We start from the raw sequence: 24,617 nt of genomic DNA, 5'->3' as shown, positions 1-24,617 counted from the left end.
CCCATCTACAATCCTTCTGACCCTATGTAGCCAGGTCCCATCTACTATCCTTCTGACCCAGGTTCATCTACTATCCTTCTGACCCTATGTAGCCAGGTCCCATCTACTATCCTTCTGACCCTATGCAGCCAGGTCCATCTACTATCCTTCTGAACCTATGTAGCCAGGTCCCATCTACTATCCTTCTGACCCTATGTAGCCAGGTCCTATCTACTATCTTTCTGACCCTATGTATCCAGGTCCATCTAATATCCTTCTGACCCTATGTAGCCAGGTCCCATCTACTATCCTTCTGACCCAGGTCCCATCTACTATCCTTCTGACATTATGCAGCAAGGTCCCATCTACTATCCTTCTGACCCTATGCAGCCAGATCCCATCTACTATCCTTCTGACCCTATGTAGCCAGGTCCCATCTACTATCCTTCTGACCCTATGTAGCCAGGTCCCATCTAATATCCTTCTGACCCAGGTCCCATCTACTATACTTCTGACCCTATGCAGCCAGGTCCCATCTACTACCCTTCTGACCTTATGCTGCCAGGTCCCATCTACTTTCCTTCTGACCCTATGCAGCCAGGTCCTATCTACTATCCTTCTGACCCAGGTTCCATTTACTCTCCTTCTGACCCAGGTTCCATCTACTATCCTTCTGACCCAGGTCCCATCTACTATCCTTCTGACCCTATGTATCCAGGTCCATCTAATATCCTTCTGAACCTATGCAGCCAGGTCCCATCTACTATCCTTCTGACTCTCTGCAGCCAGGTCCATCTACTATCCTTCTGACCCTATGTAGCCAGGTCCATCTACTATCCTTCTGACCCGATGTAGCCGGGTGCATCTACTATCCTTCTGACCCTATGTAGCAAGGTCCCATCTAGTATCCTTCTGACCCTATGCAGCCAGGTCCATCTACTATCCTTCTGACCCTATGTAACCAGGTCCCATCTTCTATACATCTGACCCAGGTCCATCTACAATCCTTCTGACCCTATGTAGCCAGGTCGCTCTACTATCCTTCTGACCCTATGTAGCCAGGTCCCCTCTACTATCCTTCTTACCCTATGTAGCCAGGTCCCCTCCACTATCCTTCTTACCCAAGTACCATCTACTATCCTTCTGACCCTATACAGCCAGGTCCCATCTACTATCCTTCTGACCATATTTAGCCAGGTCCGATCTACTATCCTTCTGACCCTATGTAGCCAGGTCCCATCTACTATCCTTCTGAACCTATGTAGCCAGGTCCCATCTACTATCCTTCTGACCCTATGTAGCCAGGTCCCATCTACTATCCTTCTGACCCAGGTTCCATCTACTATCCATCTGACCCAGGTCCCATCTACTATCCTTCTGACCTTATGCTGCCAGGTCCCATCTACTATCCTTCTGACCCTATGCAGCCAGGTCCTATCTACTATCCTTCTGACCCAGGTTCCATCTACTATCCATCTTACCCAGGTTCCATCTACTATCCTTCTGACCCAGGTCCCATCTACTATCCTTTTGACTCTATGTATCCAGGTCCATCTAATATCCTTCTGAACCTATGCAGCCAGGTCCCATCTACTATCCTTCTGACTCTCTGCAGCCAGGTCCATCTACTATCCTTCTGACCCGATGTAGCCGGGTGCATCTACTATCCTTCTGAACCTATGTAGCCAGGTCCCATCTACTATCCTTCTGACCCTATGTATCCAGGTCCATCTAATATCCTTCTGAACCTATGCAGCCAGGTCCCATCTACTATCCTTCTGACTCTCTGCAGCCAGGTCCATCTACTATCCTTCTGACCCTATGTAGCCAGGTCCATCTACTATCCTTCTGACCCTATGTATCCAGGTGCATCTACTATCCTTCTGACCCTATGTAGCAAGGTCCCATCTAGTATCCTTCTGACCCTATGCAGCCAGGTCCATCTACTATCCTTCTGACCCTATGTAACCAGGTCCCATCTTCTATACATCTGACCCAGGTCCATCTACAATCCTTCTGACCCTATGTAGCCAGGTCCCCTCTACTATCCTTCTTACCCTATGTAGCCAGGTCCCCTCCACTATCCTTCTTACCCAAGTACCATCTACTATCCTTCTGACCCTATGCAGCTAGGTCCCATCTACTATCCTTCTGACCATATTTAGCCAGGTCCGATCTACTATCCTTCTGACCCTATGTAGCCAGGTCCCATCTACTATCCTTCTGACCCTATGCAGCCAGGTCCTATCTACTATCCTTCTGACCCAGGTTCCATCTACTATCCATCTTACCCAGGTTCCATCTACTATCCTTCTGACCCAGGTCCCATCTACTATCCTTTTGACTCTATGTATCCAGGTCCATCTAATATCCTTCTGAACCTATGCAGCCAGGTCCCATCTACTATCCTTCTGACTCTCTGCAGCCAGGTCCATCTACTATCCTTCTGACCCGATGTAGCCGGGTGCATCTACTATCCTTCTGAACCTATGTAGCCAGGTCCCATCTACTATCCTTCTGACCCTATGTATCCAGGTCCATCTAATATCCTTCTGAACCTATGCAGCCAGGTCCCATCTACTATCCTTCTGACTCTCTGCAGCCAGGTCCATCTACTATCCTTCTGACCCTATGTAGCCAGGTCCATCTACTATCCTTCTGACCCTATGTATCCAGGTGCATCTACTATCCTTCTGACCCTATGTAGCAAGGTCCCATCTAGTATCCTTCTGACCCTATGCAGCCAGGTCCATCTACTATCCTTCTGACCCTATGTAACCAGGTCCCATCTTCTATACATCTGACCCAGGTCCATCTACAATCCTTCTGACCCTATGTAGCCAGGTCCCCTCTACTATCCGTCTTACCCTATGTAGCCAGGTCCCCTCCACTATCCTTCTTACCCAAGTACCATCTACTATCCTTCTGACCCTATGCAGCTAGGTCCCATCTACTATCCTTCTGACCATATTTAGCCAGGTCCGATCTACTATCCTTCTGACCCTATGTAGCCAGGTCCCATCTACTATCCTTCTGAACCTATGTAGCCAGGTCCCATCTACTATCCTTCTGACCCTATGTAGCCAGGTCCCATCTACTATCCTTCTGACCCAGGTTCCATCTACTATCCATCTGACCCAGGTCCCATCTACTATCCTTCTGACCTTATGCTGCCAGGTCCCATCTACTATCCTTCTGACCCTATGCAGCCAGGTCCTATCTACTATCCTTCTGACCCAGGTTCCATCTACTATCCATCTTACCCAGGTTCCATCTACTATCCTTCTGACCCAGGTCCCATCTACTATCCTTTTGACTCTATGTATCCAGGTCCATCTAATATCCTTCTGAACCTATGCAGCCAGATTCCATCTACTATCCTTCTGACCCGATGTAGCCGGGTGCATCTACTATCCTTCTGACCCTATGTAGCCAGGTCCCATCTACTATCCTTCTGAACCTATGTAGCCAGGTCCCATCTACTATCCTTCTGACCCTATGTAGCCAGGTCCATCTACAATCCTTCTGACCCAGGTCCATCTACTATCCTTCTGACCCTATGTAGCCAGGTCTCTCTACTATCCTTCTGACCCTATGTAGCCAGGTCCCATCTACTATCCTTCTGACCCTATGTAGCCCGGTCCATCTACTATCCTTCTGACCCTATGTAACCAGGTCCCATCTACTATCCATCTGACCCAGGTACATCTACAATCCTTCTGACCCTATGTAGCCAGGTCGCTCTACTATCCTTCTGACCCTATGTAGCCAGGTCCCCTCTACTATCCTTCTTACCCTATGTAGCCAGGTCCCCTCCACTATCCTTCTTACCCAAGTACCATCTACTATCCTTCTGACCCTATGCAGCCAGGTCCCATCTACTATCTTTCTGACCATATTTAGCCAGGTCCCATCTACTATCCTTCTGACCCTATGTAGCCAGGTCCCATCTACTATTCTTCTGAACCTATGTAGCCAGGTCCCATCTACTATCCTTCTGACCCTATGTAGCCAGGTCCCATCTACTATCCTTCTGACCCAGGTCCCATCTACTATCCTTCTGACCCTATGTAGCCAAGTCCATCTACTATCCTTCTGACCCTATATAGCCAGGTCCCATCTACTATCCTTCTGACCCTATGTAGCCAGGTCCCATCTACTATCCTTCTAACCCTATGTAGCCAGGTCCCATCTACTATCCTTCTGAACCTATGTAGCCAGGTCCATCTACTATCCTCCTGACCCAGTTCCCATCTATTATCCTTCTGACCCTATGTAGCCAGGTCCCATCTACTATCCTTCTGAACCTATGCAGCCAGGTCCCATCTACTATCCTTCTGACCCTATGTAGCCAGGTCCCATCTACTATCCTTCTGGACCTATGCAGCCAGGTCCCATCTACTATCCTTCTGACCCTATGTAGCCAGGTACCATCTACTATCCTTCTGACCCTATGTAGCCAGGTCCCATCTACTATCCTTCTGACCGTATTTAGCCAGGTCCCATCTACAATCCTTCTGACCCTATGTAGCCAGGTCCCATCTACTATCCTTCTGACCCAGGTTCATCTACTATCCTTCTGACCCTATGTAGCCAGGTCCCATCTACTATCCTTCTGACCCTATGCAGCCAGGTCCATCTACTATCCTTCTGAACCTATGTAGCCAGGTCCCATCTACTATCCTTCTGACCCTATGTAGCCAGGTCCTATCTACTATCTTTCTGACCCTATGTATCCAGGTCCATCTAATATCCTTCTGACCCTATGTAGCCAGGTCCCATCTACTATCCTTCTGACCCAGGTCCCATCTACTATCCTTCTGACATTATGCAGCAAGGTCCCATCTACTATCCTTCTGACCCTATGCAGCCAGATCCCATCTACTATCCTTCTGACCCTATGTAGCCAGGTCCCATCTACTATCCTTCTGACCCTATGTAGCCAGGTCCCATCTAATATCCTTCTGACCCAGGTCCCATCTACTATACTTCTGACCCTATGCAGCCAGGTCCCATCTACTACCCTTCTGACCTTATGCTGCCAGGTCCCATCTACTTTCCTTCTGACCCTATGCAGCCAGGTCCTATCTACTATCCTTCTGACCCAGGTTCCATTTACTCTCCTTCTGACCCAGGTTCCATCTACTATCCTTCTGACCCAGGTCCCATCTACTATCCTTCTGACCCTATGTATCCAGGTCCATCTAATATCCTTCTGAACCTATGCAGCCAGGTCCCATCTACTATCCTTCTGACTCTCTGCAGCCAGGTCCATCTACTATCCTTCTGACCCTATGTAGCCAGGTCCATCTACTATCCTTCTGACCCGATGTAGCCGGGTGCATCTACTATCCTTCTGACCCTATGTAGCAAGGTCCCATCTAGTATCCTTCTGACCCTATGCAGCCAGGTCCATCTACTATCCTTCTGACCCTATGTAACCAGGTCCCATCTTCTATACATCTGACCCAGGTCCATCTACAATCCTTCTGACCCTATGTAGCCAGGTCGCTCTACTATCCTTCTGACCCTATGTAGCCAGGTCCCCTCTACTATCCTTCTTACCCTATGTAGCCAGGTCCCCTCCACTATCCTTCTTACCCAAGTACCATCTACTATCCTTCTGACCCTATACAGCCAGGTCCCATCTACTATCCTTCTGACCATATTTAGCCAGGTCCGATCTACTATCCTTCTGACCCTATGTAGCCAGGTCCCATCTACTATCCTTCTGAACCTATGTAGCCAGGTCCCATCTACTATCCTTCTGACCCTATGTAGCCAGGTCCCATATACTATCCTTCTGACCCAGGTTCCATCTACTATCCATCTGACCCAGGTCCCATCTACTATCCTTCTGACCTTATGCTGCCAGGTCCCATCTACTATCCTTCTGACCCTATGCAGCCAGGTCCTATCTACTATCCTTCTGACCCAGGTTCCATCTACTATCCATCTTACCCAGGTTCCATCTACTATCCTTCTGACCCAGGTCCCATCTACTATCCTTTTGACTCTATGTATCCAGGTCCATCTAATATCCTTCTGAACCTATGCAGCCAGGTCCCATCTACTATCCTTCTGACTCTCTGCAGCCAGGTCCATCTACTATCCTTCTGACCCGATGTAGCCGGGTGCATCTACTATCCTTCTGAACCTATGTAGCCAGGTCCCATCTACTATCCTTCTGACCCTATGTATCCAGGTCCATCTAATATCCTTCTGAACCTATGCAGCCAGGTCCCATCTACTATCCTTCTGACTCTCTGCAGCCAGGTCCATCTACTATCCTTCTGACCCTATGTAGCCAGGTCCATCTACTATCCTTCTGACCCTATGTATCCAGGTGCATCTACTATCCTTCTGACCCTATGTAGCAAGGTCCCATCTAGTATCCTTCTGACCCTATGCAGCCAGGTCCATCTACTATCCTTCTGACCCTATGTAACCAGGTCCCATCTTCTATACATCTGACCCAGGTCCATCTACAATCCTTCTGACCCTATGTAGCCAGGTCCCCTCTACTATCCTTCTTACCCTATGTAGCCAGGTCCCCTCCACTATCCTTCTTACCCAAGTACCATCTACTATCCTTCTGACCCTATGCAGCTAGGTCCCATCTACTATCCTTCTGACCATATTTAGCCAGGTCCGATCTACTATCCTTCTGACCCTATGTAGCCAGGTCCCATCTACTATCCTTCTGACCCTATGCAGCCAGGTCCTATCTACTATCCTTCTGACCCAGGTTCCATCTACTATCCATCTTACCCAGGTTCCATCTACTATCCTTCTGACCCAGGTCCCATCTACTATCCTTTTGACTCTATGTATCCAGGTCCATCTAATATCCTTCTGAACCTATGCAGCCAGGTCCCATCTACTATCCTTCTGACTCTCTGCAGCCAGGTCCATCTACTATCCTTCTGACCCGATGTAGCCGGGTGCATCTACTATCCTTCTGAACCTATGTAGCCAGGTCCCATCTACTATCCTTCTGACCCTATGTATCCAGGTCCATCTAATATCCTTCTGAACCTATGCAGCCAGGTCCCATCTACTATCCTTCTGACTCTCTGCAGCCAGGTCCATCTACTATCCTTCTGACCCTATGTAGCCAGGTCCATCTACTATCCTTCTGACCCTATGTATCCAGGTGCATCTACTATCCTTCTGACCCTATGTAGCAAGGTCCCATCTAGTATCCTTCTGACCCTATGCAGCCAGGTCCATCTACTATCCTTCTGACCCTATGTAACCAGGTCCCATCTTCTATACATCTGACCCAGGTCCATCTACAATCCTTCTGACCCTATGTAGCCAGGTCCCCTCTACTATCCTTCTTACCCTATGTAGCCAGGTCCCCTCCACTATCCTTCTTACCCAAGTACCATCTACTATCCTTCTGACCCTATGCAGCTAGGTCCCATCTACTATCCTTCTGACCATATTTAGCCAGGTCCGATCTACTATCCTTCTGACCCTATGTAGCCAGGTCCCATCTACTATCCTTCTGAACCTATGTAGCCAGGTCCCATCTACTATCCTTCTGACCCTATGTAGCCAGGTCCCATCTACTATCCTTCTGACCCAGGTTCCATCTACTATCCATCTGACCCAGGTCCCATCTACTATCCTTCTGACCTTATGCTGCCAGGTCCCATCTACTATCCTTCTGACCCTATGCAGCCAGGTCCTATCTACTATCCTTCTGACCCAGGTTCCATCTACTATCCATCTTACCCAGGTTCCATCTACTATCCTTCTGACCCAGGTCCCATCTACTATCCTTTTGACTCTATGTATCCAGGTCCATCTAATATCCTTCTGAACCTATGCAGCCAGATTCCATCTACTATCCTTCTGACCCGATGTAGCCGGGTGCATCTACTATCCTTCTGACCCTATGTAGCCAGGTCCCATCTACTATCCTTCTGAACCTATGTAGCCAGGTCCCATCTACTATCCTTCTGACCCTATGTAGCCAGGTCCATCTACAATCCTTCTGACCCAGGTCCATCTACTATCCTTCTGACCCTATGTAGCCAGGTCTCTCTACTATCCTTCTGACCCTATGTAGCCAGGTCCCATCTACTATCCTTCTGACCCTATGTAGCCCGGTCCATCTACTATCCTTCTGACCCTATGTAACCAGGTCCCATCTACTATCCATCTGACCCAGGTACATCTACAATCCTTCTGACCCTATGTAGCCAGGTCGCTCTACTATCCTTCTGACCCTATGTAGCCAGGTCCCCTCTACTATCCTTCTTACCCTATGTAGCCAGGTCCCCTCCACTATCCTTCTTACCCAAGTACCATCTACTATCCTTCTGACCCTATGCAGCCAGGTCCCATCTACTATCTTTCTGACCATATTTAGCCAGGTCCCATCTACTATCCTTCTGACCCTATGTAGCCAGGTCCCATCTACTATTCTTCTGAACCTATGTAGCCAGGTCCCATCTACTATCCTTCTGACCCTATGTAGCCAGGTCCCATCTACTATCCTTCTGACCCAGGTCCCATCTACTATCCTTCTGACCCTATGTAGCCAAGTCCATCTACTATCCTTCTGACCCTATATAGCCAGGTCCCATCTACTATCCTTCTGACCCTATGTAGCCAGGTCCCATCTACTATCCTTCTAACCCTATGTAGCCAGGTCCCATCTACTATCCTTCTGAACCTATGTAGCCAGGTCCATCTACTATCCTCCTGACCCAGTTCCCATCTATTATCCTTCTGACCCTATGTAGCCAGGTCCCATCTACTATCCTTCTGAACCTATGCAGCCAGGTCCCATCTACTATCCTTCTGACCCTATGTAGCCAGGTCCCATCTACTATCCTTCTGGACCTATGCAGCCAGGTCCCATCTACTATCCTTCTGACCCTATGTAGCCAGGTACCATCTACTATCCTTCTGACCCTATGTAGCCAGGCCCCATCTACTATCCTTCTGACCCTATGTAGCCAGGTCCCATCTACTATCCTTCTGACCCTATGTAGCCAGGTCCCATCTACTTTTTAACTCCTCGATAGTCTGGCTTGTTTGTTGTCTGGTGTGACGGAATACCACAACAAGTCAACTACTTGATTGATGGTCTGTCATCCAGCAAAGGCAGCATCACAGTCATCACCTACATGCACCATTTCTTCACCAACTACATAGTTGGGGAAACACGTGTGGATCTGAATTGTGATAACTGCAGTGGCAAAAACAAGAACAAGTTTATTTTCTGGTATTGTGCCTGGCGGACCATGCACAAGCTCCACCAGTCTGGACCTTCACTTCCTGATCACAGGCCACACCAAGTTTGTCCCCAACTGGTGCTTCGGCCTCATCAAGCAGCGCTTCAGAAAGACCAGACTGAACACTTTGTCTGAGATTGCTGGTATTGTGAAGGACAGCAATATGACAGGGGTCAACATCCCTCAGCTGGTTGGACTGGAGGATGGTACGGTGCTGGTGCAACAGTACGGTGTTGGTGGAAAGCTATGGTTGGCAACAACACCTGACTTCGTACTTCAGGTTGCTGCCACAGATCAAGCAGCACCAGCACTTCAGGTGAATATCATTTTCATTGCATTGTATGAAGTTATTCTTCTTATCTAAACTTGGGAGGTGAATTGATGTTGTACAATGTTGTTTTGTTATTTCCTGTTTTACAGCTTCGATGCTCTGGAGCCTGGTGTTGTTGTCACCAAGGAGCGTTCAGACTCAGTCAGGACCAGGTTTCAGCTGCTGCACAACGCTGACATCCTTCCTCCCATTGATGGTCAGCCCGTACAAGCACCACCTGGACTGGACACAGCTAGGCAAACAATATTTTTGAGAAGCTCAAGGAGTTTTGCGACGAAGGGGCTATGGACATCACATGCCCTGCACCAAAGTCAAGAGCAGGACAGAAACAGGCTCTACGAATATAGATTTCCTTGTTCATGCATGGTTTGGATGGACCAGTCATCAGCACTTTCTGCAGTGCCGCTATTCACATACCTCTCTCCTAACACACACGCCATTCGTTGCTGCTACTATCTATTTCAGTATCCTGCTGCTCAGCCACTTTACCCCGGATTGTATGCATATACCTACCTCGTCTATCACTGATATCATTACTGATATTGTTCTTGTACATACTGTATATGTTATTTATATTGACACTATCTGTTTCTGATATTGCTACTATGCAAGTAGCAATTTGGCTGTACCATTTACACCTTCTGTTGAGACGCATCCACTTCGGAAGACTAAGTAAGCAAAATATTGTTTTTTAAAAGGAATATTGATATGTGTGGTCGTAACATGATTTTGTGACATACCACACAGACTCACTAAACACAAATGCTTCATTTGTCTGAGTATTGGAGTGTCACTGTTAAGGTTTTCTTTTGTCGAAGGAGAGGAGGACCAAACTGCAGCGTGGTTATTTCGATACATCTTTAATAAAGATAAAAACGAACAATACAAACACTAAACGTAACGTGAAAAACCAAACCAGCCCTATCTGGTGCAAACAAACACAGAGACAGGAACAATCACCCACGAAACACTCAAAGAATATGGCTGCCTAAATATGGTTCCCAATCAGAGACAACGATAAACACCTGCCTCTGATTGAGAACCACTCCAGGCAACCATAGACTTTCCTAGACTACTATACTATACCACAATCCCATAACCTACAAAAACCCCAAGACAAAACACACCACATAAATAACCCATGTCACACCCTGGCCTGACCAAATTAATAAAGAAAACACAAAATACTAAGACCAGGGCGTGACACACACGTCATTAAAAAATATATATATATTTGGCTACCTGGTTTAAGGAATTTGACATTTTTCCATTTGATACTTAAGTACGTTTAGCAATTCCATTTACTTTTACTTTTTTAAACCAAATACTTTTAGACTTTTACACAATTAGTATTTTACTGGGTGACTTTTACTTCAGTCATTTTCTATGAAGGTATCTTAACATCTGGATACTGTTTACCTGGAAATGTTCCTTATTGTAGGGTTCTACTTTTACCACCTTTAGTCTTAATCTTTACCACACTACTCACTGTTTAGCACATGACCTCACATGTGAATCCTTAAAGAGATGGGTGGGGCCGGCATAAAATGGTGTGAACAATGCTGAATGGGTGTAGTCAAGGGAGAGCTCTCCAGTAGGTACCAAAATATTCAAAGGCCCTTTTCTCAAAAGTGAGTTCACAAGTGTATGAACATTCAAAACAGAATTACTGTCACGTTTGCTAGAAAAAATGTCAGACCAAGGCACAGCGGATGTTGAGTTCCACATTTTTTTACCTTTATTTTACTAGGCAAGTCAGTTAAGAACAAATTCTTATTTACAATGATGGCCTGTTCAGGGGCAGAACAACAGATTTGTACCTTGTCAGCTCAGGGGTTTGAACTTGCAACCTTCCGGTTACTAGTCCAACGCTCTAACCACTAGGCTACCCTGCCACCCCAATTTAATAGAAAGTGAAACTAAGCAAAGACATAAACAACTAACAACAAACCATGACAAGAGAGATTCTATGTGCACTAACTCAAAACAAAATATCCCACAACCCACAGGTGGAAAAAAGGCTACCTAAATATGATCCCCAATTAGAGACAACGATTACCAGCTGCCTCTTATTGGGAATCATACAAAATCACCAACATAGAAAAACAAAACTAGAACCCCACATAGAAATAATAAACTAGACTAACCCTCCAGTCACTCCCTGACCACTATAGAAAATAAGGACTCTCTATGGTCGGGACGTGACAATTACTTCCCCATTGTTCCTAAAACATGCAGTGTATGATATACCATTTTGTAGCTCTGAGTCTACTTTTATACCATGTAAAAAAACAATTTAAAGTTTTGCAACATAAAAACGAATCCACACACAGAACTAACATCAACAACATGCATGATAGTCTTTCATGGTTGAGGAGAAATTGACTACTTCTCTTCTAGTGTTTTAGTATCTTACATGTGTGATTTAATGAAAGTTTGAATTTTGTAGCATTTTTTTTAAATCTGGCGCTCTGCATTTCCCCTGGCAATTGGCCAATTGAGACGTTAGCGTCTCCCCTATCCATAAGAGGTTTTAACAAACTATAGTTTTGTCAAGTCGGTTAGGACATCTACTTTGTGCCTGACACAAATAATTTTTCCAACAATTGTTTACAGACAGATTATTTCACTTATAATTCATTATATCACAATTCCAGTGGGTCAGACGTTTACATACACTAAACTTGATTGTGCCTTTAAACAGCTTGGAAAATTCCAGAAAATTATGTCATGGCTTTAGAAGCTTCTGATAGGCTAATTGACATTTGAGTCAATTGGAGGTGTACCTGTGGATGTATTTCAAGATCCATTTTACCCTGTACCCTTTCAAGCAAGTATAATCACCTTGGGACCACGCAGCCATCATACCGCTCAGAAAGGAGACGGGTTCTTTCTCCTGGAGATGAACGTACTTTGGTGCTAAAAGTGCAAATCAATCCCAGAACAACAGCAAAGTCCCTTGTGAATATGCTGGAGGAAACGGGGACAAAAGTATCTATATCCACAGTTAAACGAGTCCTATATCGACATAACCTGAAAGGCCTCTCAGCAAGGAAGAAGCCACTACTCCAAACCGCCATAAGAAAACAGACTATGGTTTGCAACTGCACATGGGGACAAAGATCGTACTTTTTGGAGAAATGTCCTCTTGTCTGATGAAACAAAAATAGAACTGTTTGGCCATAATGACCATCCTTATGTTTGGAGGAAAAAGGGGGAGGCTTGCAAGCCGAAGAACACCATCCCAATCCTGAAGCATGGGGTGGCAGCATCATGTTGTGGGGATGCTTTGCTGCAGGAGGGCCTGGTGCACTTTACAAAATAGATGGCTTCATGGGTAAGAAAAATAATGTGGATATATTGAAGCAACATCTCAAGACATCAGTCAGGAAGTTAAAGCTTGGTCACAAATGGTTCTTCTAAATGGACAATGACATTTTGCTTAAGGACAACAAAGTCAAGGTATTGGAGTGGCCATCACAAAGCCCGACCTCAAACCTACAGAAAATTTGTGGGCAGAACTGAAAAAGCGTGTGCAAGCAAGGAGGCCTACGAACATGACTCCGTTACGCAGCCCTGTCAGGAGGAATGGGCCAAAATTCACCCAACTTATTGTGGGAAGCTTGTGGAAGGCTCCCCGAAAGGTTTGACCCAAGTTAACCTCTAGAGTCAAGCAATCCCGTATCCGGGAGCATAAGTATAGCCTCAAGCACATTACCATAACGCAACGTTAACTATTCATGAAAATCGCAAATTAAATGAAAGAAATATATTCACTCACAAGCTTAGCCTTTTGTTAACAACACTGTCATCTCAGATTTTTTTCTCAGAAATATGCTTTTCAACCATAGCTACACAAGCATTTGTGTAAGAGTATTGATAGCTAGCATAGCATTAAGCCTAGCATTCAGCAGGCAACATTTTCACAAAAACAAGAAAAGCATTCAAATAAAATAATTTACCTTTGAAGAACTTCAGATGTTTTCAATGAGGAGACTCTTAGTTAGATAGCAAATGTTCAGTTTTTCCAAAAAGATAACTTGTGTAGGAGAAATCGCTCCATTTTGTTCATCACGTTTGGCTAAGAAAAAAAACTGAAAATGCAGTCTCTACAACGCCAAACTTTTTACCAAATTAACTCCATAATATCGACAGAAACATGGCAAACGTTGTTTAGAATCAATCCTCAAGGTGTTCTCCTCGAAGCAAATGAAAAATACACGCAGCTGGAGATTATGCAATAATTGCAACGGAGGACACCAAGCGGCCACCTGGTAGATGTAGTCTCTTAAGGTCAATCTTCCAATGATTTGCCTACAAATACGTCACAATGCTGTCGACACCTTGCGGAAACGACAGAAACATTAGTTCTGTACATTAGTTCTGTGGCACTCACAGACAATATCTTTGCAGTTTTGGAAACGTCAGAGTGTTTTCTTTCCAAAGCTGTCAATTATATGCATAGTCGAGCATCTTTTCGTGACAAAATATCTTGTTTAAAATGGGAATGTTTTTTTATCCATAAATTAAAAGAGCGCCCCCTATATCCAAGAAGTTAAACAATTTAAAGGCAATGCTACCAAATACTAATTGAGTGAATGTGAACTTCTGACCCACTGGAAATTTGATGAAAGAAATAAAAGCTTTTAAATAAATAATTTTCTCTACTATTATTCTGACATTTCACATTCTAACTGACCTAAAACGGAATTTATACTAGGATTAAATGTCGAAAATTGTGAAAAACTGAGTTAACATACACCTTAGCCAAATACATTTGATATAGAGAGGCTATCTCCCGAATCCACTCTTAAAGATCTGAACATCTTTTATATCAGTAGCAGTCAAGCATTCATTATTCTTTATCTATCAGCCTCATCTGAACATCGTAAAATTCTTGGTTATCTGCACAAACCCTAGCATAAATTATGAATCATTGATATACAAATTGTCTTAATTATACATTGGGTTACTAACCATACAAAGAAAAATTCACTAGAAGGAAAAACCGATATGACGGCTTGGTAGACAAAAGAAAAGGGGTGTGCTGTTCAAGAGCGGGAAACTACACTCATAGAAATTGCTAATACTTGACATGAACGACCGCTCATTCGAAAAGAAATTGCAATTCATATTTACGCCCATTTGTCATTGTTGTCTTCTCTGTTGAAATCCTGTCCGTCTGCCGGGGAGAGTCCACAGAGTCTCTCTGGCTGCATTTCCCCGAAGATCAAAGTATTTCGTGGTAACTTCAGAGTACCTGTTACGTTCTCCAGTTTCTGTGTTGTTGTGGGTTTGTATGTGTATGTATTTCAGCAAATGGCTTCCTGGATTCCTGAAGCATCTGATTGGTCAGCCCCATCGCTGATTGGAGCTCTGACCCCTCCCTCTCATCAGGGGATACAGCTGTCTCTTCATTACCAACACCTTGGTAATAATCTAGCTTGATTAAAGCTGGTGTTCCTTCGTCAGAAAAAAAGCTTATTTTTATGTCATGTGTTGATTGTTGTGGAGGTCAGTAAAAGTTTTGTGGATATTATTTTGTAGCCTCTCCTTCCGAGGAATGTATGCCTGTCACGCCCTGAACATTGAGAACCATTGTTTCTCTATGGTATAATAGGTCAGGGCGTGAATAGGGGGTGATCTAGTATTTCTATGTTGTGTTCTAGTTTCTTTTCTATGTTGGTGTTTTGTATGAGTCCCAATTAGAGGCAGCTGGTAATCGTTGTCTCTAATTGGGGATCATATTTCAGTTGTTATTTTTCCCACCTGTGTTTGTGGGATATTGTTTATGTTTTGTTGCCTGTTTCATTGACTTCACGTTTCGTTCTTTCTTTATTGTTGTCACGTTCTGACCTTAGTTCCTTTGTTTTTGTCTTTGTTTTAGTATGGTCAGGGCGTGAGTTGGGATGGGCAGTCTGTTTGTTTTTCTATGTTGGGCTAAGCTGCCAGAGTCTCCCGTCTGTCCTGAGCTGCCAGAGTCACCAGTCTGTCCTGAGCTGCCAGAGCCGCCAGTCTGTCCCTGAGCTGCCAGAGCCGTCAGTCTGTCCTGAGCCATCAGTCAGCCAGGAGCTGCCAGAGCTGTCAGTCAGCCAGGAGCTGCCAGAGCCGCCTGTCACGCCGGCGATGCCAGAATCGCCCTTCACTCCGGAGCTGCCGGAGTCTCCCGACTGTCCGGCACTGCCAGAGTCTCCCGCCTGTCCGGCACTGCCAGAGTCTCCCGCCTGTCCGGCGCTGCAGGAATCTCCCGTCCGTCCGGCGCTGCCGGAATCTCCCGTCCGCCCGGAATCTCCCGTCCATTCGGGACCCGTGGCGAGGGTCCCCAGTCCGATGTCGGCGGTGAGGGTCGTCGCTCTTAAGAGGCCACAGAGGCGAATAGAGATGAGGAGAAGGACTATGTTGGAGTGGGGTCCACTTCCCGTGAGCAGAGCCGCCACCGCAGACAGACACCCACCCAGACCCTCCCTTATAGGTTTAGGTTTTGCGGCCGGAGTTCACACCTTTGGCGGGGGGGGGGTTACTGTCACGTTCTGACCTTAGTTCCTTTGTTTTGTCTTTGTTTTAGTATGGTCAGGGCGTGAGTTGGGTTGGGCAGTCTGTTTGTTTCTCTATGTTGGTTTTTGAGTTCGGCCTAGTATGGTTCTCAATCAAAGTCAGCTGTCAATTGTTGTCCCTGGTTGAGAATAATACTTAGGTAGCCTGGGTTTCAGTTTTGGGTTGTGGTTGTTTGTCTTCCATGTCAGTGTTTGGTCGCCACACGGGACTGTTTCATTAATTTCACGTTTATTGTTTTGTATTTCGTAGTATTCATTTAATATTTTTTAAATAAACAGTATGGACCCTTACAACGCTGCGTTTTGGTCCTCCGATCCTTCTCGCTTCTCCTCCTCGGAAGAGGAGGACGAGATCCCTTACAATTGTTATGTGCATTTTACTAAATAAATATGTGGAAACCATATCACGCTGCACCTTGGAGTTTTGGACATGGGAAGAAGTAATGGGAGGATGCGAAACCCTTCCTTGGGAAGGGGTGGCCGGTCGAGCCGCGGAGAGTGCCAGAGCCCGAATGGCAAACTCTGGAGGAGTGAATCATCAGACCACGGCCACAGAAACCCAAAGATTTTTTTTTGGGGGGGCGCAGATGGAGCTGGCGGCTGAGCCACGGGAAGAGGAGGCAATGGAGAAGTTGTGAGAGAAAGAGATGAGAGAGATGTTGTGCAAGTGTGTTATTCTCAACATCTGACCAGAGGATCCAGTTAGTAGGCTGGTGCAACCTGTACCGGCTCCACTCTTCTGGCCTTCAGTGTGCCTTCCCAGTCCGGTACGTCCTGTATCTCCTCCTCGCACTTGCCCTGAAGTGTGTGTCCCAAGTCCGGTACGTCCTGTGCCTCCTCCCCGCACTCGCCCTGAAGTGTGTGTCCCAAATCCGGTACGTCCTGTGCCTCCTCCCCACACTTGCCATGAAGTGCGTGTCACCAGTCCGGTGCCACCTGTACAGGCCCCACGCATCAGGTCTCCAGTACGCCTTCCTAGTCCGGTACGTCCTGTGCCTGCTCCCCGCACTCGCCCTGAAGTGCGTGTCACCAGTCCTGTGCCACCTGTACCGGCCCCACTCACAAGGCCTCCAGTGCGCTTTCACAGTCCAGAGCTTACGGCGACAGTTCCCAGTCCAGAGCTTCCGGCGACAGTTCCCAGTCCAGAGCTTCCGGAGACGGTTCCCAGTCCAGAGCTTCCGGAGACGGTTCCCAGTCCAGAGCTTACGGCGACGGTTCACAGTCCAGAGCTTACGGCGACAGTTCCCAGTCCAGAGTTTCCGCCAACAGTTCCCAGTCCAGAGCTTCCGGAGACGGTTCCCAGTCCAGAGCTTCCGGCGACAGTTCCCAGTCAAGAGAATCCGGGGACAGTTCCCAGTCCAGAGCTTCTGGCGACCTTTCACAGTCCAGAACCTCCAACGACGGTCCACAGTCCGGGAACCTCCTGAGAAGGTCCACAGTCCGGAACCTAAATATGTGGAAACCATATCACGCTGCACCTTGGTCCGATGATTCTAACGACGATCGTGACAATGCAAATAGGACTTAGTGTTTTTGGTTATTGAAATAGTTCACTAAGTATTAGTAAAAATTAAGTTTCATTTGTTCCCAGGGGGGGAAGCGGAACGCATCTTGGGAGTGTTTAGGCAAGAGGCTTGCGGGCATGCATGACCCATGGTATTTAACGTCTCTGGGATATTCGGGACGTGAGCGTCTCAGTGAAATTGTAGGGCGCGAAATTCAAAACAACAGAAATCCCATAATTAAAATTCCTCAAACATACAGGTATTTCACACCTTTTTAAAGATAAACTTGTTGTAAATCCAGCTACAGTGTCCGATTTCAAAAAGGCTTTACAACGAAAGCACAGCAAATGATTATGTTAGGTCAGTACCTAGTCACAGAAAAACACAGGCATTTTCCAGCCAAAGAGAGGAGTCACAAAAAGTAGAAATAGAGATAAAATTGATCACAAACCTTTGATGATCTTCATCAGATGACACTCATAGGACTTCATGTTACACAATACATGTATGATTTGTTTGATAAAGTTCATATTTATATTCCAAAATCTCAGTTTACATTGGCGCGTTACCTTCAGTAGTTCCAAAACATCCGGTGATTTTGCAGAGAGCCACATCAATTTACAGAAATACTCATAATAAACATTACGAAAAGATACAAGTGTTATGCATTGAATTTTAGATCCACTTCTCCTTAATGCAACTGCTGTGTCAGATTTCAAAAAAGCTTTACCGAAAAAGCACACCATGCACAGCGCTCAGACAACAAAACAAGCCATACAGATATCCGCCATTTTGTGGAGTCAACAGAAGTCAGAAATAGCATTATAAATATGCACTTACCTTTGATGATCTTCATCAGAATTCACTCCCAGGAATCCCAGTTCCACAAATGTTTGAAATGTTCGACAAAGTCCATCATTTATGTCCAAATACCTCCTTTTGTTAGAGCGTTTGGTAAACAAATCCAAACTCACGAAGCGCGGGCATGTCTAGGCGAAAGTTCAGACGAAAAGTTATATTACAGTTCGTAAAAACATGTCAAACGAAGTATAGAATCAATCTTTAGGATGTTTTTAACATAAATATTCAATAATGTTTCAACTGGAGAATTCAATTGTCTTCAGAATTGCAATGGAACGCAAGCCAACTGTCACGTGAGCGCTTGTGATCAGCTCATGCCACTCTGGCAGACCTCTGACTCATTCAGCTCCCATTTCCCCCTCCAACAAGGTTATACAGACTGTTGACATCTAGTGGAAGCCTTAGGAAGTGCAATATGACCCCATAGACAATGTATATTCGATAGGCAATGACTTGAAAAACTGCAAACCTCAGATTTCCCACCTCCTGGTTGGATTTTTTCAGGTTTTTGCCTGCCATATGAGTTCTGTTATACTCACAGACATCATTCAAACAGTTTTAGAAACTTCAGAGTTTTTTCTATCAATATCCACTAATGATATCCATATTCTATCTTTTAGGTCTGAGTAACAGGCAGTTTACTCTGGGCACCTTGTTTATCCAAGCTACTCAATACTGCCCCCCAGTCCCAAAGAAGTTAATCTGTCTATGCACATTAGGTAAGACCTGGGCGGACCAGCCCCTGTATATTGGTTAGCGCGCCAAGTGCTGCTAACGGTTAGGTAAGTAGTGGGAAGGCAGGTAAGGTAGGAGAGGGGACTCTTTAACTTTTACTTCCTTTGCTTTGGTTCTGTCCGGCCCCTTTTCCCCACCTTACCGTATTAAGGAATAATAAATTCCCTGTAAACGGTATTTTGCTCTGCCTCTGTCGTCCTTCCTTGCACCTACGATCACATACTTTTTCACTCCACGGGGTGTTGAGATGTAGCAGGGTGTTGCGTTCCCTCCTCCAAAAGGCGTACGTAACAGTACCATTCAGAAATATTCTCATAGAATAGATGCTTCAGCGGTTGTCTGTATTCTCATCCTAGGTTTACATAACTTACAGCTGTAGACTAGTAATTTTATGTCTAAGATTTGCTCTTATTCTGTAGGGATCAATAGTCTCAGAGTTTAACCATTTCCAGCCGTGTAGCCAATGCTCCATGTGGTATACTCTTATCCTTTGGTTTAATTGTAGTTTTATCACTTCACACACCACTGTCACCCGGCATGTCTCAGAAATTCAACCATTTGCAACCTTAGCTTACACCCGGGTTTGCATTGTCTGGTGTGAATTTCATCAGGAGTGGGTTTTATACATTTCAGTAGAAAAGGGGGGTTCCATGATGCCGACGTATTGTCTATGCTCACGTGGGTGTGGCCACTGACTAGTTCATCTTTATAATAACACAGACACTGGACAGAGGAAGATTGGAAAAAGGTTTTATGGACAGACACATCTGTCCCCTGGTGCAAACACGTGGGCCTCACTGCGGTGATGGTCAGCGCTCTTCTTCTGCCGTCCACTCGCCTGACGCAATGTAGCGGCAGGGTAGCCTAGTGGTTAGAGCGTTGGTCTAGTAACCGAAAGGTTGCAAGTTCGAATCCCTGAGCTGACAAGGTACAAATCTGTCGTTCGTTAACCCACTGTTCCTAGGCTGTCATTGAAAATGAGAATTTGCAATTTTACTGACTTGCCTAGTAAAATAAAGGTAACATAAAAAATAAATAAATAAAATGACTCCTGGACGGCTCTCCAGGTCTCCTTAGAGCACTGCACCCACTCCTCCACCGCAGGAGCCTCGGTCTGGCTCTGATGCCATGGTGCCAGAACCGGCTGGTACCCCAACACGCACTCAAATGGTGACATGTTGGTAGAGGAGTGGCTTAGTGAGTTCTGTGCCATTTCTGCCCAGGGGATGTATCTCGCCCACTCCCCTGGCCAGTCCTGGAAATACGACCGCAGAAACCTACCCACTCCTGGTTCACTCTCTCCACCTGCCCATTACTCTCCAGGTGATAACCAGAGGTCAGGCTGACCGAGACCCCCAGCCGCTCCATACTCTGGACGTAAACTGGGGACCCCGATCAGAAACTATATCCTCGGGCACCCGGTAGTGCCGAAAGACTCTGAGCGCATACCGAACAAGAGGAGACATAGAATCGCATGTCTCTCACCAAGGTCTGACCACTCTAGGATCTATGTTGCCACCGCTCTGGGATCTATGTTGCCACCAGTCTGACCTCTCTGGGATCTATGTTGCCACTAGTCTGACCGCTCTAGGACATATGGTGCCACCAGTCTGACCGCTCTAGGACATATGGTGCCACCAGCCTGACCGCTCTAGGACATATGGTGCCACCAGTCTGACCGCTCTGGGATCTATGGTGCCACCAGTCTGACCGCTCTGGGATCTATGGTGCCACCAGTCTGCTTGCAGTTGTCAGTTATCGTCAGGTATTTGGATGATAAGGGCTTTATTCAGGAATGTTTCTTGGGCTACTTTAATGTGTCAAGTGGGTGAGATGCGCAGTCTGTGTTTGACTTTATGAACTTACATGTTTGAGTTTAAGTTCATAGAGAAACTCGTTGTCCAAACCTACGATGACACAGCTGTAATGGAATGTATCTGCTATTTGTATTTACAGCTAAGTCCCCTCCTGTTCCCTGATTAAGAGGTGATGACTACTCCACTCCACTACCATTGTCAACTTTCTCCTGACATGAACTGAAGCCACTATGTCTGATGTCCCCGCTCATTCACTGGCACATTGAATGTTCCCTCTCCAAGCACTGTGAGTACCCTTATCAATTTTCTTTCATTACTGTATGTAAAGTCAATCACATTATCACACATCAATGATTTTACTCCTTTTGTCTAACTGTGTAGTGTGTTGTGTTATTGTCTTCGCAGTCAAATCCTGTCCTGCACTGAAGTTAAGCCTCTGAAAACCTCAACTCATGCCTCATACCCTCATTCAATCACAACTGTGATCTCTTCCCAACACTATGTAAGTAGCCCTCTCATTCCCCTTCCCCATAATATTGTTCTATAAATGTATTTATTAAAGGCTTTAGGATTAAATAATTAGTCTTTGATTATTTTTGAAACACACATTGTCATCTCTATGCGTTCTGCGCCTATACCGTGGGTCTCCCATCCTCCTCAATTTTTCAAGGCACTCCACTGATGCTTCTCATGTAAAGTAAATGCCATGCTTCTAGTCTAATCTCTGGTGATTGATATAAATGTTAATGTTTACAGCAGCTTGAAGCACAGTGTCACTAATTCTTCTGATAGAGGTGGAGGAGCAGGGTTTAAGTGGTTCGCTAATTCTTCAGATTTTAGTTTTTTGTTTGAATGTCACATGACCAAATACAGTGAAATGCCTTTCTTACCAGCTCCAAACCTAACAATAAAGTAATAAATAACAATATAGTACAAAAAATTAGATGAGGTACAACAAAAATACAGGAGAAATAATAAATAACAAGTACACGAGAACGTAAGAAGAATACTATATACAGATATGTACAGGGACTAGTATAGCATTATATACACAGAGATATGTACAGGGACTAGTATAGCATTATATACACAGAGATATGTACAGGGACTAGTATAGCATTATATACACAGAGATATGTACAGGGACTAGTATAGCATTATATACACAGAGATATGTACAGGGACTAGTATAGCATTATATACACAGAGATATGTACAGGGACTAGTATAGCATTATATACACAGAGATATGTACAGGGACTAGTATAGCATTATATACACAGAGATATGTACAGGGACTAGTATAGCATTATATACACAGAGATATGTACAGGGACTAGTATAGCATTATATACACAGAGATATGTACAGGGACTAGTATAGCATTATATACACAGAGATATGTACAGGGACTAGTATAGCATACTATATACAGATATGTACAGGGACTAGGATAGCATTATATACACAGAGATATGTACAGGGACTAGTATAGCATACTATATACAGATATGTACAGGGACTAGGATAGCATTATATACACAGAGATATGTACAGGGACTAGTATAGCATACTATATACAGATATGTACAGGGTCTAGGATAGCATACTACTGTATATACAGATATATGGGTCAGTTCTAATACCATATTTCCAATATGAAGTGATACTGAAGTAATGGAAGTAGATATTGGATATGGGTAATCGTACTATATACAGGGTCAGTTCTAATACCACATTTCCAATGTGCAGGGATACTGGACTGTACAGTGCCTTCAGAAAGTATTCAGACCCCTTCAGTTTTTCCACATTTTGTTACTTTACAGCTTTATTATAAAATTGATAACAAAAAAAATCCTCAGCAATCTACACAAAATACCCCATAACAACAAAACAACTTAACTTATTTACACAAGTATTCAGACCATTTGCTATGAAAGTCGAAATGTATCATCCTGTTTCCATTGATCATCCCTGAGATGTTTCCACAACTTGATTGGAGTCCACCTGTGGTCAATTCAATTGATTGGACATGATTTGGAAAGGCACACACCTGTCTATTTAAGGACCCACAGTTAACAGTGCATGTCTGATGCAAAAACCAAGCCATGAGGTCGAAGGAATAGTCCGTAGTGCTCCGAGACAGGATTGTGTCGAGGCACAGATCTGGGGAAGGGTATCAACACATTTCTGCAGCACTGAAGGTCCCTAAGAACAGTGGCCTCCATCAATCTTAAATGGAAGAAGTTTGGATCCACCAAGACCCTTCCTAAAGCTGGCCGCCCAGCCAAACTGAGCAATCGGGGGAGAAGTGTCTTGGTCAGGGAGGTTTTATTTATTTATTTATTTATTTTTATTTTACCTTTATTTACCCAGGTAGGCAAGTTGAGAACACCTTTATTTAACCAGGTAGGCAAGTTGAGAACAAGTTCTCATTTACAATTGCGACCTGGCCAAGATAAAGCAAAGCAGCTCGACAGATAAAACGACACAGAGTTACACATGGAGTAAAAACAAACATACAGTCAATAATGCAGTATAAACAAGTCTATATACAATGTGAGGTGAGAAGGGAGGTAAAGGCAAAAAAGGCCATGATGGCAAAGTAAATACAATATAGCAAGTAAAATACTGGAATGGTAGTTTTGCAATGGAAGAATGTGCAAAGTAGAAATAAAAAATAATGGGGTGCAAAGGAGCAAAATAAATAAATAAATAAAAATTAAATACAGTTGGGAAAGAGGTAGTTGTTTGGGCTAAATTATAGGTGGGCTATGTACAGGTGCAGTAATCTGTGAGCTGCTCTGACAGTTGGTGCTTAAAGCTAGTGAGGGAGATAAGTGTTTCCAGTTTCAGAGATTTTTGTAGTTCGTTCCAGTCATTGGCAGCAGAGAACTGGAAGGAGAGGCGGCCAAAGAAAGAATTGGTTTTGGGGGTGACTAGAGAGATATACCTGCTGGAGCGTGTGCTACAGGTGGGAGATGCTATGGTGACCAGCGAGCTGAGATAAGGGGGGACTTTACCTAGCAGGGTCTTGTAGATGACATGGAGCCAGTGGGTTTGGCGACGAGTATGAAGCGAGGGCCAGCCAACGAGAGCGTACAGGTCGCAATGGTGGGTAGTATATGGGGCTTTGGTGATAAAACGGATTGCACTGTGATAGACTGCATCCAATTTGTTGAGTAGGGTATTGGAGGCTATTTTGTAAATGACATCGCCAAAGTCGAGGATTGGTAGGATGGTCAGTTTTACAAGGGTATGTTTGGCAGCATGAGTGAAGGATGCTTTGTTGCGAAATAGGAAGCCAATTCTAGATTTAACTTTGGATTGGAGATGTTTGATATGGGTCTGGAAGGAGAGTTTACAGTCTAACCAGACACCTAAGTATTTGTAGTTGTCCACGTATTCTAAGTCAGAGCCGTCCAGAGTAGTGATGTTGGACAGGCGGGTAGGTGCAGGTAGCGATCGGTTGAAGAGCATGCATTTAGTTTTACTTGTATTTAAGAGCAATTGGAGGCCACGGAAGGAGAGTTGTATGGCATTGAAGCTTGCCTGGAGGGTTGTTAACACAGTGTCCAAAG

The sequence above is a fragment of the Oncorhynchus kisutch genome, linkage group LG12, assembly GCF_002021735.2.
Source record: "Oncorhynchus kisutch isolate 150728-3 linkage group LG12, Okis_V2, whole genome shotgun sequence".
Taxonomy (NCBI): Eukaryota; Metazoa; Chordata; class Actinopteri; order Salmoniformes; family Salmonidae; genus Oncorhynchus; species Oncorhynchus kisutch.
Note: the sequence above shows the minus strand (reverse complement) of the source record.